The sequence below is a fragment of the Triturus cristatus genome, chromosome 4_2 (genome assembly GCF_964204655.1).
Source record: "Triturus cristatus chromosome 4_2, aTriCri1.1, whole genome shotgun sequence".
NCBI classification, from domain to species: Eukaryota; Metazoa; Chordata; class Amphibia; order Caudata; family Salamandridae; genus Triturus; species Triturus cristatus.
The window spans coordinates 218,209,144-218,221,777 of record NC_140586.1 but is presented as its reverse complement, the minus strand read 5'-3'; the positions used below and the strand labels follow the sequence as shown (position 1 = coordinate 218,221,777).

General features: G+C 44.7%; 1 long non-coding RNA gene across 1 annotated transcript in view; it reads left to right on the top strand.

Moving 5' to 3' along the window:
* Positions 1-9,715, top strand: part of LOC146833434 (uncharacterized) — a 73,196-nt gene extending 63,481 nt beyond the window's left edge. Inside the window, exon 2 of the long non-coding RNA XR_014960238.1 lies at positions 8,580-9,715. This is a non-coding gene — a long non-coding RNA (uncharacterized LOC146833434). The remainder of the gene's footprint in view (positions 1-8,579) is intronic.
* Positions 9,716-12,634: the final 2,919 nt, after the last annotated feature.

Genomic DNA, 12,634 nt, shown 5'->3' with positions numbered 1-12,634 from the left:
AACCGCCGCCACCAGCATCTTCTCAACGTACTCCTCCATTTTGCCCACGTTGGTCGTTTCAGGAATACCTACGATGCGTACGTTGTTCCGTCTGCTCCTCGCTTCTAAATCCTCATTTTTAGCTGCAATGACACGCAGGAGATTGTCCATTCTGGATAACTGCGACGAGTGTTGTGTCACCTTATCCTCAGAGTCCGATATGCGCTGCTCCGCCTCTTTCAAACGCTCCTCATGCGCATCCAGCTTGTGCACTACCGCATCCATGCGCGACGAGATCCTGTCCACCTTGTCCGCAATTGTCGCAAACCCTTGGCGCACCTCGCGCAGGACATCCTGTAAATTCGTCGCCGTTTCCACAGCTCCCCCCGACGCCTCAGCTGTCTCATCCGGGTGGCGCGCCGTCTCTCCCGGCGCTGTCGTCTTCTTACTGGCCGCAAACGTGAGTTTGGGCTGCCTAGTGTCCGTCTTGCCCATCACTGTCCTCGGGCGAGGGTCTCCAGTACCACCAGCACCACCACAGCGACACCTCCACTTCCGCTCTTTCTGCCAATCTGCGAACCCAAGTAATAAATTTGTATAGCCTGTATAGTCCACGTCCCTCTATGCAGACAATCGTTTCCACCACCAGTGTGAAAGGGGATCGCACGCACACCTGTACCAGTTTTATAGCAATACCTCAGGCCACGTGGTTGTTATCTGCTTTCAGCCGCTCAAACGGGGCACCCCATCCATTATATGCAGTCCCGGGGGGCCAGTACGCTGTAACCGGTGGCACCAGTCGTGGCTTCTTCCGCCCCTCAGCCGATCATCACCTGCACAGCAGATACTACCCCGTCTTTGCTAGGGACTCGCCCCGAGGTCCCCTACCAAGCGCCAGGCAGATCCCGGGCCGCAGGAGGTACTTAGGCCCCGCAGCCACTCCAGGGGGCCGGGGGGGGGGGGGAGGAGGCGCCTCCGCTCGCTCTCACCCGGCAAACCGGCGTTTCACTCCACACCGCTCGCCCAGCCAGGTCACTGCAATCCCGGGGGGGGCCTCCCAGACCGTCTCCGATGCCTGCGGCCTGTCACTGCGTTCTCCGCCACGGCCTCGCCTACCAGCCCGATCCGGGGCCGCGGCCCTGCGTCTTCCGGCGTCGAGTCCGCCGCAGCTGTCGGGTCCTCTTCCACCGGTACCACAGCAGCGAGAGCCCTCCACGGTCGTCTGTCCACTTCTGACGTCGTCCTGGTCCTCCGCTTACGATGCCGGCACCCAGGTGTGCCCGTTAAGGATAATTGGCCGGATTAATGCCGCCGGACAGCGGGAGCCCTACAGGAAGGCGTCCATTCGCCGGTGCGCCACCTAGCGTTCCCTATGTATATCTCATATTTATATATTTGATACAGGTAACCATGCATGACACCGAAACATTTCCAATTCCAAGTAGACCATGCTGATAACCCACATCCTTTTAACCTGAAACAAAAAATGTATGTAAGCATGTATGTTCCCCATTCCTCTTTAAGTCAGCGCATGCTTAGGCGCCACAGCTAAGTAGACGAAGTTGGGATAAGAGCACCACACTGGTTAGTTAGGGGTGTCATCAAAATGCTTACATTGTACTTCAGAACTCTTCCAACCAAGGTTACCCCAAGGTGTATTGTGTTACTTGTCTAACAAGGCACTTCATCACCTCATCAAAGTGAAGAAGCTTTATATAAATGTAACAAAAGTACAATAGGCAACTGAGCCCTGGAGAAATATTGCTGCAGCAATAGAGCACAGTTCCTTCTAGGGGCCGCTGTACCTAGGCCCTGGTTACAAGTTGGGCAGTGCGGCACTCCATTTTACCATTACTGTCCAGAAACATTGTCTTTGGGCCTAGAAAAATCACTTAGTTCAGAGTAATTTCTGGGTCTTACCTTTACAATTTTACTGTGTGCGACTTTAATGCACCTGATTTTACCAGGTGCAATTTTCCAGCATATGTTTATTCTGGCAACATATACAGAAACACTGTGTTGATAGGAAATAATATCACCAAACAGGGTCTATTGTAATTTGTGTTCAAAGTATTTTATTATATTTTAAATAAAAGGGATATACAGATTGGTGAGTAGAATAAGTGATACATGCTAAAAAAATCAGTACATGTTTGGAATTTATGAAGGACATCCTAAGGCAGATATAATCATAAATCAGATGACTAAAGTGAGAGAACAAATAATACAAAAATTGGAAGGCATATAACTAACAGAACAACATTATACCCATACAATAAAATGCCAAAACGATACATAAACAATTACAGCCTATATAAGCCCAAAAATATCCGAAGGTATAGTGTAGAGTCTGAAGGGAAAAAGCACATTGTATCACAAATATTACCGTAATTGCTAATCAGGGGTTAAAAAGGAGGAAAGGTAAGGTTAGGAAGGGGGGGTGGGAAGTGGAACATCTGCTTCATAAGTATATTAATAAAAAGGTTTTTAAAAAACCCGGGTAGCAGTGGTACAAACCCCGGAGTCTGAGGGCACAGTTGAACATAATTGTCCAGGGAACGCGAGACTCAGCTAGAATGGAACTGAGCAACAGAGGTGAAGCAGATGTCCCTCTGGGAAAGGGGAAAAGCAGGACGGTGCAAGGAAAGAGAAAAATAAAGTGGGGACCCTCACCTACTCTGATCCAGGTCAGAGAGGCGATGTGACCCCCTCCCACTAGGGGATGTCTGTAAGAGACATCTTGCATTGGAAAAAAGACGTGGACAGTGTACAGCAAGGACTGACAGAGTTAGCTCCAGAAATACTGCTGGGAAAGTAGCACATGTGACGGGTAAAGAGGAACAGCAAGTGCAATGAGAAAAACAGGCATTTAGGAGAAAACCACACATTACAATAGCGTGCGATGCCAACATAGGCACAAACTGTAATATGCAAAAACAAGGGTATAAACATTTTAGATACTATACGTAATGTTTAAACAATATTTGATTCTATACAGGTGTAAACAAATTCAAACCATGACCTGTAACAAAGTGATTTATGATTAAATGTACATGCGTAATAGTAATAATATTATCTCATCTAAGGTGTATGAGGAGACCGTGCAGACACCTAGGGTGTCACAGAATGAAGGAATATAACATAGCAAAAATGCACAAATGACCAGGAGATATGCGGATACTGAAATAACTAAATCCTGGAAATTACGGTATCTAATGCCAGTGTATAGTGTCAATAAATGCTGTCTAAATAGGTAACAATAATAGTAACAATGAGAGTGTCAATATCAATGTATAGTGACAATAAACGACAATGTAGTGACAATGAGTACTGACATCAGATATTAAGTTGCGTCATAGGCATATGTGGGGATGATTGTGAGAGTGTGGACGAAAGGAATAGGGCATCTGAGGCAAGAATGGGCACAGTTATACACAGCTAAGAAGGAATGTACATGGGCCCAATATCACCAGAAAGATAACTAAGGGAATAGCACCAAGACTTTCTAAAAGGATATAAACTATGGCCCAAGATCCAGACTAATAGGATATGTAGCAGCTCAAACACAGGGATGAGGATGAGAAGCACCAGGCAGAGCGTCACACTCCATATGTGATTCAGTTTGATTATCTAGGAACGTTGCCAAGTCCATACGTTTTTGACAGGCCTCTAAAGGTTGTCTGAAATTTCGAGGTACCTGATAAAGTGAACGGAATACCCAGATCCAACAGTCTTTTCTGTAGATATAGAAAACCTTTGCGACTAATGACTGTGCGCCTGGCATAGTTCTTCGAAATGGAGATTTTGTGATCACGCCCCTGTACCGACCGTATCTTCCTCATGTGAGCCCAAATTTGCTCTGTATGTTGATGGCACAGGGGCTTAAAGATCAAAGAACTCGGGTATGTCATATTTTTGGGTTTGAACGTTGGGACCCTATGGGCTCTATCAATCATCAAGTCCTTTTTAAAAACAACTGAAGGGCTTCCGTAATTCAAGAAATCAGAAAATCAGCAACTGATGGGGCAGAAGATTCAATTCCTTCCAGTAACCCAAAGATGCATAAATTGCTTCTTCGATTACGGTCCTCCTGATCAGTGAGATCTCTCCTTAGAGCTGAAATGGACCGTTCAAGACCTTGGATCTGCTTAGCTTGAGAGTTTGTGAACTCTTCTACCGTACTTATTCTGATCTCAGCATTGGACATTCTTATTGACATATCTTTAAAGTCCTTGCGAATGGCCACCACTTCCAATTGAAGAAGATCAATATTTGTTTTGGTACTCTGGGCAATGTCATGTACAGTATTGAGTTTGAGCAGAATGGCCTCTAAGCTAGATGCAGGGTCTGGGTTACATTTAATGGGGGACTCTGGAAGTGGTGGGGATTGCTGTGACTGTTTTAGGGTCGCTTTAGTGTCTCTATCTTTCATGTTTCCATTCGCACCCTCCGCCATGTGTCCCTCAGAGACTGATCGCGATTGTTTAGGAAGAGTAACGAGCAAGGTGAGCAGCTGATTTATTGACTGTAGGCCAGGAGCAAGTTTTTTGACCTCTGCGTTCAGGGCCTAGATTACTCTCAGTAAATCCAAAAATAAAACAAGCAATGGCACTTGTTAGGGGCAGATTAGATTCCTACAGTTGTATCACTTGTGCTCCTGAGTTCTAGAGAGCATGTGAGTGAAGGCTTGCATATCAGATCTTTGCCTTGGAGCGTATTAGTGTTCTTCACAGGTATCGAGAGATTACAAGGAACTTTCGCTGGATTGCGGTTGGACTTGCTTCCACTGGCTCACCCTGGCCTTCAGTGGGCTCACTGGTTTCCACTGACTCCACTGGTTTTAGTTGTATGCCACTGGTTTCATTGGGTTACATTGGCTCCCTGTTCTTTATTCAGTAACTGAGGCTAAGCGCAGCTCTGCTCATACTTGGCACAGAGTATACTGGTTTGTCTGCCACTTGAATCTATATTATTCTTCTAAACTTCTCTAGTGTGCTTAGGCCATGTGTCACTAGCCCACCTCTACCGGATTCCTAAAAGAGGTTTAGTAGGAGTACCGGGCTGGTTGCATGACAGGCGTCTGTTGCAGCAAATAAACGCAGGATTCCAGCCAATGGGGATAAATGTCCTAAACTGTACCACTAGATTTAAAGGACCTTTAGGTCTATATGTCCTGCATTAGAGCATGTGCAGCGGGAGGGACCGTAAAGATGAAGGTGGTGACAGTGAAAGACGGGTCTGACTGAAAGTTACGGAGGCGCCATTTTGGTAGGTTGAGGAGCTGTGCCCCAGGACAAAGAGAGCTGATAACACAAGTAAATAGAGCGCTAAGGAGAGTATTTATATTACTACTGGGTGATGATGAAGTTCTTCCTTGGAGTGAAGTCCGTCTCGGCCTCATATCAGCGTTTCATACCAATGACGCAGCTCACTGGACTGGAGCAGCGATCCGACACTGCCATCTTGGTACACTCGGCGGCGAGACTTGGAATCCGTGAAAGCACTGCCTTAAACGAGGTATGGAGGTTCCCAAGCACACCTCCGAGGGCCGACAGTATTTCGCTACCTGTATATGCGTTTATTTCTACATTTCAGGTGTCCTGGACTGTATACTGTACTGGCGATTGTGTGGAGCTCAGCAATGAACAGCTATTTTAGCCGTGCACCAGCCCCCCCCAGGTCTATGTAATGTGTAACTGCAAGAGCATACAGTAGCAACACATTGCTTGCCCAAAATTTTGGAGAATGCACTTGTTGCATCGCCCTCATACAATGGCTCTTGAACGACTAAACACATTGTTATTCAGTAAGTCTGGATTGCGGGTTTTGGCAGAGGAAGTGGTAAAAGAAGAGGCCTGGTCGATGGAATATTTGTTGCACAAAACCAGTGTAAATGCAAGACTGAAATTCAGTAAAGAAATTACTGCTAAAGGTAATGAACCTTGCCACTGCTGAGGGCACTGAAAGTGGAGCTGAACACGGACGAGCGGAAGAGCCAGGTAAGTGTTGGCTTGGTATACACTACACTTATGTCATTTTTAGCTTATGGAATAGGCTAGTATTCCCCAATTATCACATGGCATTAAAGGGGTGTCACACTTAGGGGGTCTCTGTCCTGAATGTTCTTGTCTGTAAAAATTATTTGCTGGAATCAGTGCTCCTGATCTTTTGTTCTAGTACATAGACCTCCATCGTCCCCTGGAGGTATTGGCCACTTTTCTAGCAAATGCATTTGTGAGCCACTCGCAAGTTACATTGTTAGGCGGCTTAATATTTTTTGGGACCTGCCAATTTTACCATGAGTTAAGAACTTCATGGAAGCATTGGACTGATTTAATATGCAGCTTAATGATTCGCTTCCAACCCATTCTAAAGCTCATGTGTTAGACGTTTTCTGAGCCAATTCTAGTCTACGCCAAGCTTTCTTTCGGATCGCCGTCCCTTGGTTAGATCACTGTGTCACTCGTGTGATTTTAGGAAGGCAACAAATTCGAGGAAGTCAAATAAAAATACATGCATCACAGGAAACTTGTTTTCCCTTGAATTAGCTACTCTTAATAAATCTTACAGAACAGCGAAACACAAATGGCGTAGAAAGTATGATTTCTTGTCCAAGGAAAAAATGGCTTTGATTATATTGCCACTATAAAAAAGAAATCTGGAAAGTCAAATGAAATGTTTGTTTGCAAAAAAATGTTCAAACCATCTAATTACATCAAGAGGCATTTTTTCTGTTATCAAAGATCTACAAGGACCCCCAATCTTTACCTCATTGAAATCTGCAGTGGATTGTTGCAATCGAATGGCAGATTTCTTCATTAACAAAATCACTAATATTCTAGCTTCCATAAACAATAAAGATTATTGAATCTGCTATGTCATCAGTCTAAGTTGTTTTTCTCCCAGTTCTCCTTATTGGATATGCCAAAATCTCTATTTTCGATTTCGACAAGCAAGGCAAATGATTTACCAGGAGACCCTGTGCCACTGAACTTGCAGAACTGCTACTTTTTGTAAGAACCCAATTGGATTCAGACTATGGTAAATGCTTCCTTAATATCTGGTGGAGTAGCTGAATCTTGGAAACAGGCATACATATTTCCATTGTGAAAAAAGCATCTCTGGACAGTGTTTGACCAACTTTCGGCCTTTATGGAAGACAATCATCTGTCGCACCTTTGTCAGATGGGTTTCTGCACAGGTCGTAGTACAGAAATTATTGTGCTTTCAGTTTTAGATGAGCTACGTTTTTGTTTAGGCATCAGTGCTCCAGCAGCCTTTCTTCTGTTGGATTTTTTGACAGCCATTGACACCATCCACTATGAAATCCTGGTGTCCTGACTGCCGGATTTTGGAGTTGAAGGCCTTCTCTGGCTTTTTGTCCCAAGGTGTTTATAAAAATCTGCCTTCCATCTTGCACATTCACATTCCGACCATGGTTTTGCTGTGCACCACAGGTTTCTATTCTGTCGACTCTTTGTTCAAATTGTATATGGTACCATTAACTTACCTTATTGACTTCTCCAGTTTCAGTTTCTGCCTATATCCAAACAAATCTCAAATTGTTGTATGGATATCTAGCAACGACTAAAATCCTGCTGCCCAACTTCATGAGTGTCTCACCAAGATGTTTCATTGGATGAGCTCCAATCACCTAAAGCTGAATGGAGAAATCCTGAGCCCTCCTCCTCGTTCCCCTTTTGGGATCTGCCCTTCTGGCCAGACGTACTTGGACTAGACCCATCTGGTATCTTGTGTTAGAAACAGCAGTGTTAACTTTGACAGTGCATTATCCCTGTCAGACGAAGTCTCCACTGTATTTATGTCTTGTCTTTTTCAGCTAATTGCCTAAAGGACACTTTATATCTGTTCACCACAACACAGAAGTTGCAAATACTGAATGAATGTGTATTCTTCCAACTGGAATATTGCAATTCTATCTCTCTTGGACTTCCTCTACATCAAATTCAAAGATTAGAATTAATCCAGTATTATGCTGTCAGAATGCTATTTAGGCTTAAATCTTGAGGTCTTGTTACTGCTGCCCTGTTGACAGTTTATTGGCTTCCTATGAATGGAAAAATGTTGTTTAAATCAATGTTTCTGGTTCAAAATGCGCTCTATTTCACCTGTTTTACCATTTCATTTCAGATTAAATTCGTATACTTCTAAGCGCATGCTAAGGTCTGTCAACTACAAATTGTTAATAGTTCCGTAGTTTTGTTGCAGAATTATCAGCAGCAGAGACTTTTCAGTGGCTGCTGCTAGACACTGGAACACTACCCCTTTTAAAACGCTGTTTACCAAAGTTTCGCAAATTTCGAAATGTTTTGAAACCATAGCTTTTCCCTAAATTACATGACTGACATTGGTGATTTGTCTCTGGGACCATTCTTTTTTCTTGAATTGTGCAAAGTATAATTTGGTCTTTTTAGCACCAATTTTGTCTTTTTAGCACTAAGAACCACTGTTTTGGGTGTACGCTGCATTCTACAAATTCCTAAATACAAGTACAAATACTAATTCGTTTTAAATAAATGTATTTCTAAATTGAAATAAATAAAAATGTAATATATTATATCCTCCCCTTCTCATTGCAGGGAAGACTGCAGTGGAGTAGGGGGATCAACCTTCAACCAGCTATGCCCCCACTACCACGACCACCACCAGCAACATGCCCTAAATGCCATCATCTATAAAACTGTGGGACACTGGTGGTCCTGAAACCTTACCAACACCTACAAGTGCATGAGCACTGTGAATGTTGTTCCAATACCACTAGATGAGCTATCATCTAGGCTCTCAACAAAAACAGCAATGTACTTGGCAACGTCTGTCCTTTCAGCACTAGTGCTGCAAAGTAATTGGAAAATAGCAGAAGTGCAAGAGGAGGAAGATAATGTACCTTTGGCTGAACATGGGGGTGACAGAATAAAGCACGAGGATCTCCAACAACCAGTGGCATCTGATGATATTCTATCTGTTCCATCCACCATCAATGCAGAAATCTCTACTCTAGAAAATAATAGATGAGTGGTGTGAGAGAATATAGCCTTGTCATCTTCAGACACAGTCATATGGCTATGTAAGTGCTCTGGAGACACTGGGTCCACACCTAAAAGATGCCTCTAGCCCTAGCAGCTGGTGAGGGTTCAGCATCAAGACCAAAGATCTTCTTGTCGCCATTGTGTTCAAATACGACGAAATGTGAGATCTGCACAAAGACAGCATCAGCTCGGCCTGGCTGAACAAAGGGCAAATAGAAGATCTACTTGTCCCAAGAGGTCCTACATTTTACAACAATGTTTGGAGAGGGCTGTTGCCTTGTTCCGTAGCTGCACAATCACATGCGTTTCAGTAGGGATTTCTGAGACAGCAAGTAGTGCATAAATGTGCCCACCTGCAAGCAGTTCTAGCAGTCAATCTCCTCCTCGTTCCGCTACTTTAGCATCATCCCAAAAGTTATCTTCAGTACGTACAAGGAGACAAGCACGTAGCGCTTAACTGGCTGCCCCATCAGCTTGCTTTGCGTAAAAAGACTGCACCGAGTGGATGTCTTTAGAGACATTTACTTTAGAAAGGATTTGCGTTGTTATTTGTCTGGAGAATTTGTTGTGTAAAAAGGTTTCCAAATACATATTCTACAAATTTAATTTGATACAAATATAACTTTCATATAGGAGGACTTACCTCTTTGGTTTGCTGCATGATACAAATAAATATACTTTGAAATATCCGAGTGCTCCGTTTTTATTGATTACAAAATTGTGTGTCAGTAGTTATTATATTGCATTTTTGGTGCTATATGGCTAACATTGACATCCTGCTGACGGCGTTGCTTAACTGCATGTACCCAAAATTCATGATCATGTTTTTCTGGTAGATCACAACTGCCTTAAGTTGCTGACGCATAGGCACATGTCTTTAATTAGAAATGTTAAGTAGCCATAGCAGTATTTTTTTGGGGCGGTGATCTTGGAGAGTGGAAAGTCATGACACAAATATCAGTAATTCATACACCGCCTGTGTCTTAGACGTAGAAAAAGTAGGGTATGATGTTCTGAAGTGCCAATACCATGTACTATGTTGGCAATTACTCATAGTCATAAGTAAAATAAAACAAAAAACTCTAAAAAAAAAAAAAAATTATATAGATTTTTGGTAAGTTTCAACTCTGTGTGATCTTGAGCAAATGACTAGTGCTTCCTCTGTCTCTGTTCTCTTGTCTCCCAGATCGGCTACTCCTGTGTCGAGCGCAGTGTAAATAATTGAGAATAACGTGCAGTCCGTGGCGCCCACTTAAGCTGTAAATCCCGTCCCCGAACTCATTTGATAAATCAAGTACGTCGGTGAGGTTTGCCTTGTACCCCTGGCCGGCCTCGCGCTTCTGCACTGGCGGTGGGCGAGGAAGGGGGCCAGTCCGCGCGAGGCTCCTTCAAGCCACAAGTGCCTCTTAATTGTAACGCTGAATTAACGAGGCGCCCCCGTTCAGCCGCCAGCGCCTCATTAAAGCGGCCTTATTATCGCTTTTCCCCCCTGCCAACTTGGAATATTTCATTCAATTAAAACAAAAGGCCGATGATTGCAAGTGTGTTAAGAGGATTGCCGAGGCCTTCTCCGACCCGGCTCACAATTAACATGTTTCAAGAGGCTTGACAGGCTGCCTGAAGACTAGTGGAGGGCTGGGTGTCGGGAAGAGGGGTTTACTGTCTGGGGATGTAGTGGGCCACTTGTGGGAATTTCGATGTGAAATAGTCTTAGACCTTAAGGAGAGAGGAGGCAGAGTTGTGTGGTGGTTACAGGTCAGAATGTTGGCCTCAGGACTGGACTCGCACGGTATGCTACTGGTTAGCCTTGAGTTGTCCTGACAAAGGTGTGTGTGGACCCATTTACTAGAATAATAGGACGTAATCAAACGGGGTTCATATAGCGCTGCTTATCACCTGTGGGGGTCTCCCGCCGCTGCGGAGAGGGGCTGCTTCTCCAGGCTATTTGTTGATGAGCCAGGTTTTAAGTTTCTTTCTGAACTCCTGGAGGGTCGGTACTGATCGTAGAGGCAGGGGGAGGTCGTTCCAGTGTTTGGGGACTAGTTGGGAGAAAGCGCGGCCGCTGCTTCTGCTTATGAGGATATGAGGGTTGCTGGCAGGAGGAGCAGCGCAGACCTCTGGTGGGCTGGTGGAAGTTTACTCTCAGGTTGAGGTAGGCTGTGCCCGTTTTGTGAAGGGCTTTGTAGGTGTGGGTGAAGAGTATGAAATGGCGGCGTTCTTTGACAGGGAGCCAGTGCAGCGCTTTGAGGTGGGGGTCATGTGGGCTAACAGAATTGGTGGTGAGCTGGTATAACTGGGTAAAGGCAGCGGTGGCCAGCACAGGTAAGCGCTGTGAGGCGGTGCAGTGCGCCACGGGGGATGGGGGGGGGGGGTCAACAGATGAGGGAAAGGTATTATTCATTTAATTATACCTATTCCATAGTCAGTCTACTGCTTCCCTGCGGCGACCTGCCCCGCCTCACCACACTTACCTGTGCCTGCCGCCTCTGGGTACAGGTTTCAGTGCTCAATTGTATGGGGTACATCGGTTAGAATTGAGGTGCTGTGTTGGAGCTGTCTGTGGGTCCTGATACTGGAATAGCAAAGGGTGTAGAAAGTCACTTTTGAGGTATTTCCTAAGCTCTCTTTGGTTCCCAGTACTGTAACTGCAGGTCAGACCCCTGTATAACTGCACGAACTCTGCCTTAGATCAACTAAATAACCACCAGACCTAAGAAATAATATACTAAGCGTTTTAAACATTCATTTTGACAACAGTAAATACCAAACAAAAAGGGAACATAGACCAGCATTGTCTGTTTATTTTCAATATTAGAGAAGTTGTGTCTACTTATAAACCAGTTGAATTATCTGCAGGGCCACTGGAATTTTGCTATTTTGAGACTATGGCATTCTTTTTTGCATAATTATGAATTTGCCACGTATGCCACACACTCCAGCATTAGCTGCATAATCTGGAGTTTGCAACAAAAGAGGTGTTTCTAGCTCAAACAGAGGAAAAGTTACTAAAGATTCTGCAACAACAATCCCTGTATTGTGCCCACTCCAAATGGCTGCAACCCTTACTTATGTACATGCAATGAAGAAGCCAACACGCGTTGTTGTATTGTGGTCAATGTTGGCCACAGTTTTATTTGCATGGCATGTACAAAATAGCTCTTATAATACAGTGCCTTGGTCATAACTGTATGACCCTGGCCATAAATCATAGCTGACAGTCGTTATTTCGCTCCTTTTGTAGTCATAAATCATTTCTTGTCGGTTTTGAGCTCATAAAGCGTTCTGTTGGTTTTCATGTCAATTGCATATGGGGGTAGCCTCTCCCCGGAGTTAGGCCCCAACTCGCTATCTTGTTTGTCCATTTTGTGCCTTGCTATCCTGTGGGTCTGGGCTACGAGTGCCATCTTCGTTTGCTACCCCCTTTTCCGGCCTACTCACCCTGTCGTAAGGCATTGAGTGGCCCTCCTCCTACACGTAACCCTGCTGGTTTGCCTCCCTCACCAACAACTGTACCTCCTCTTATTTGCCTCGCCTGCAGTCTAGCACGGCGACAATGCTGTTCCTTAGGTGTGGGTGGGTGGGGCTTGGAATAATCGTTGTCACTGCAC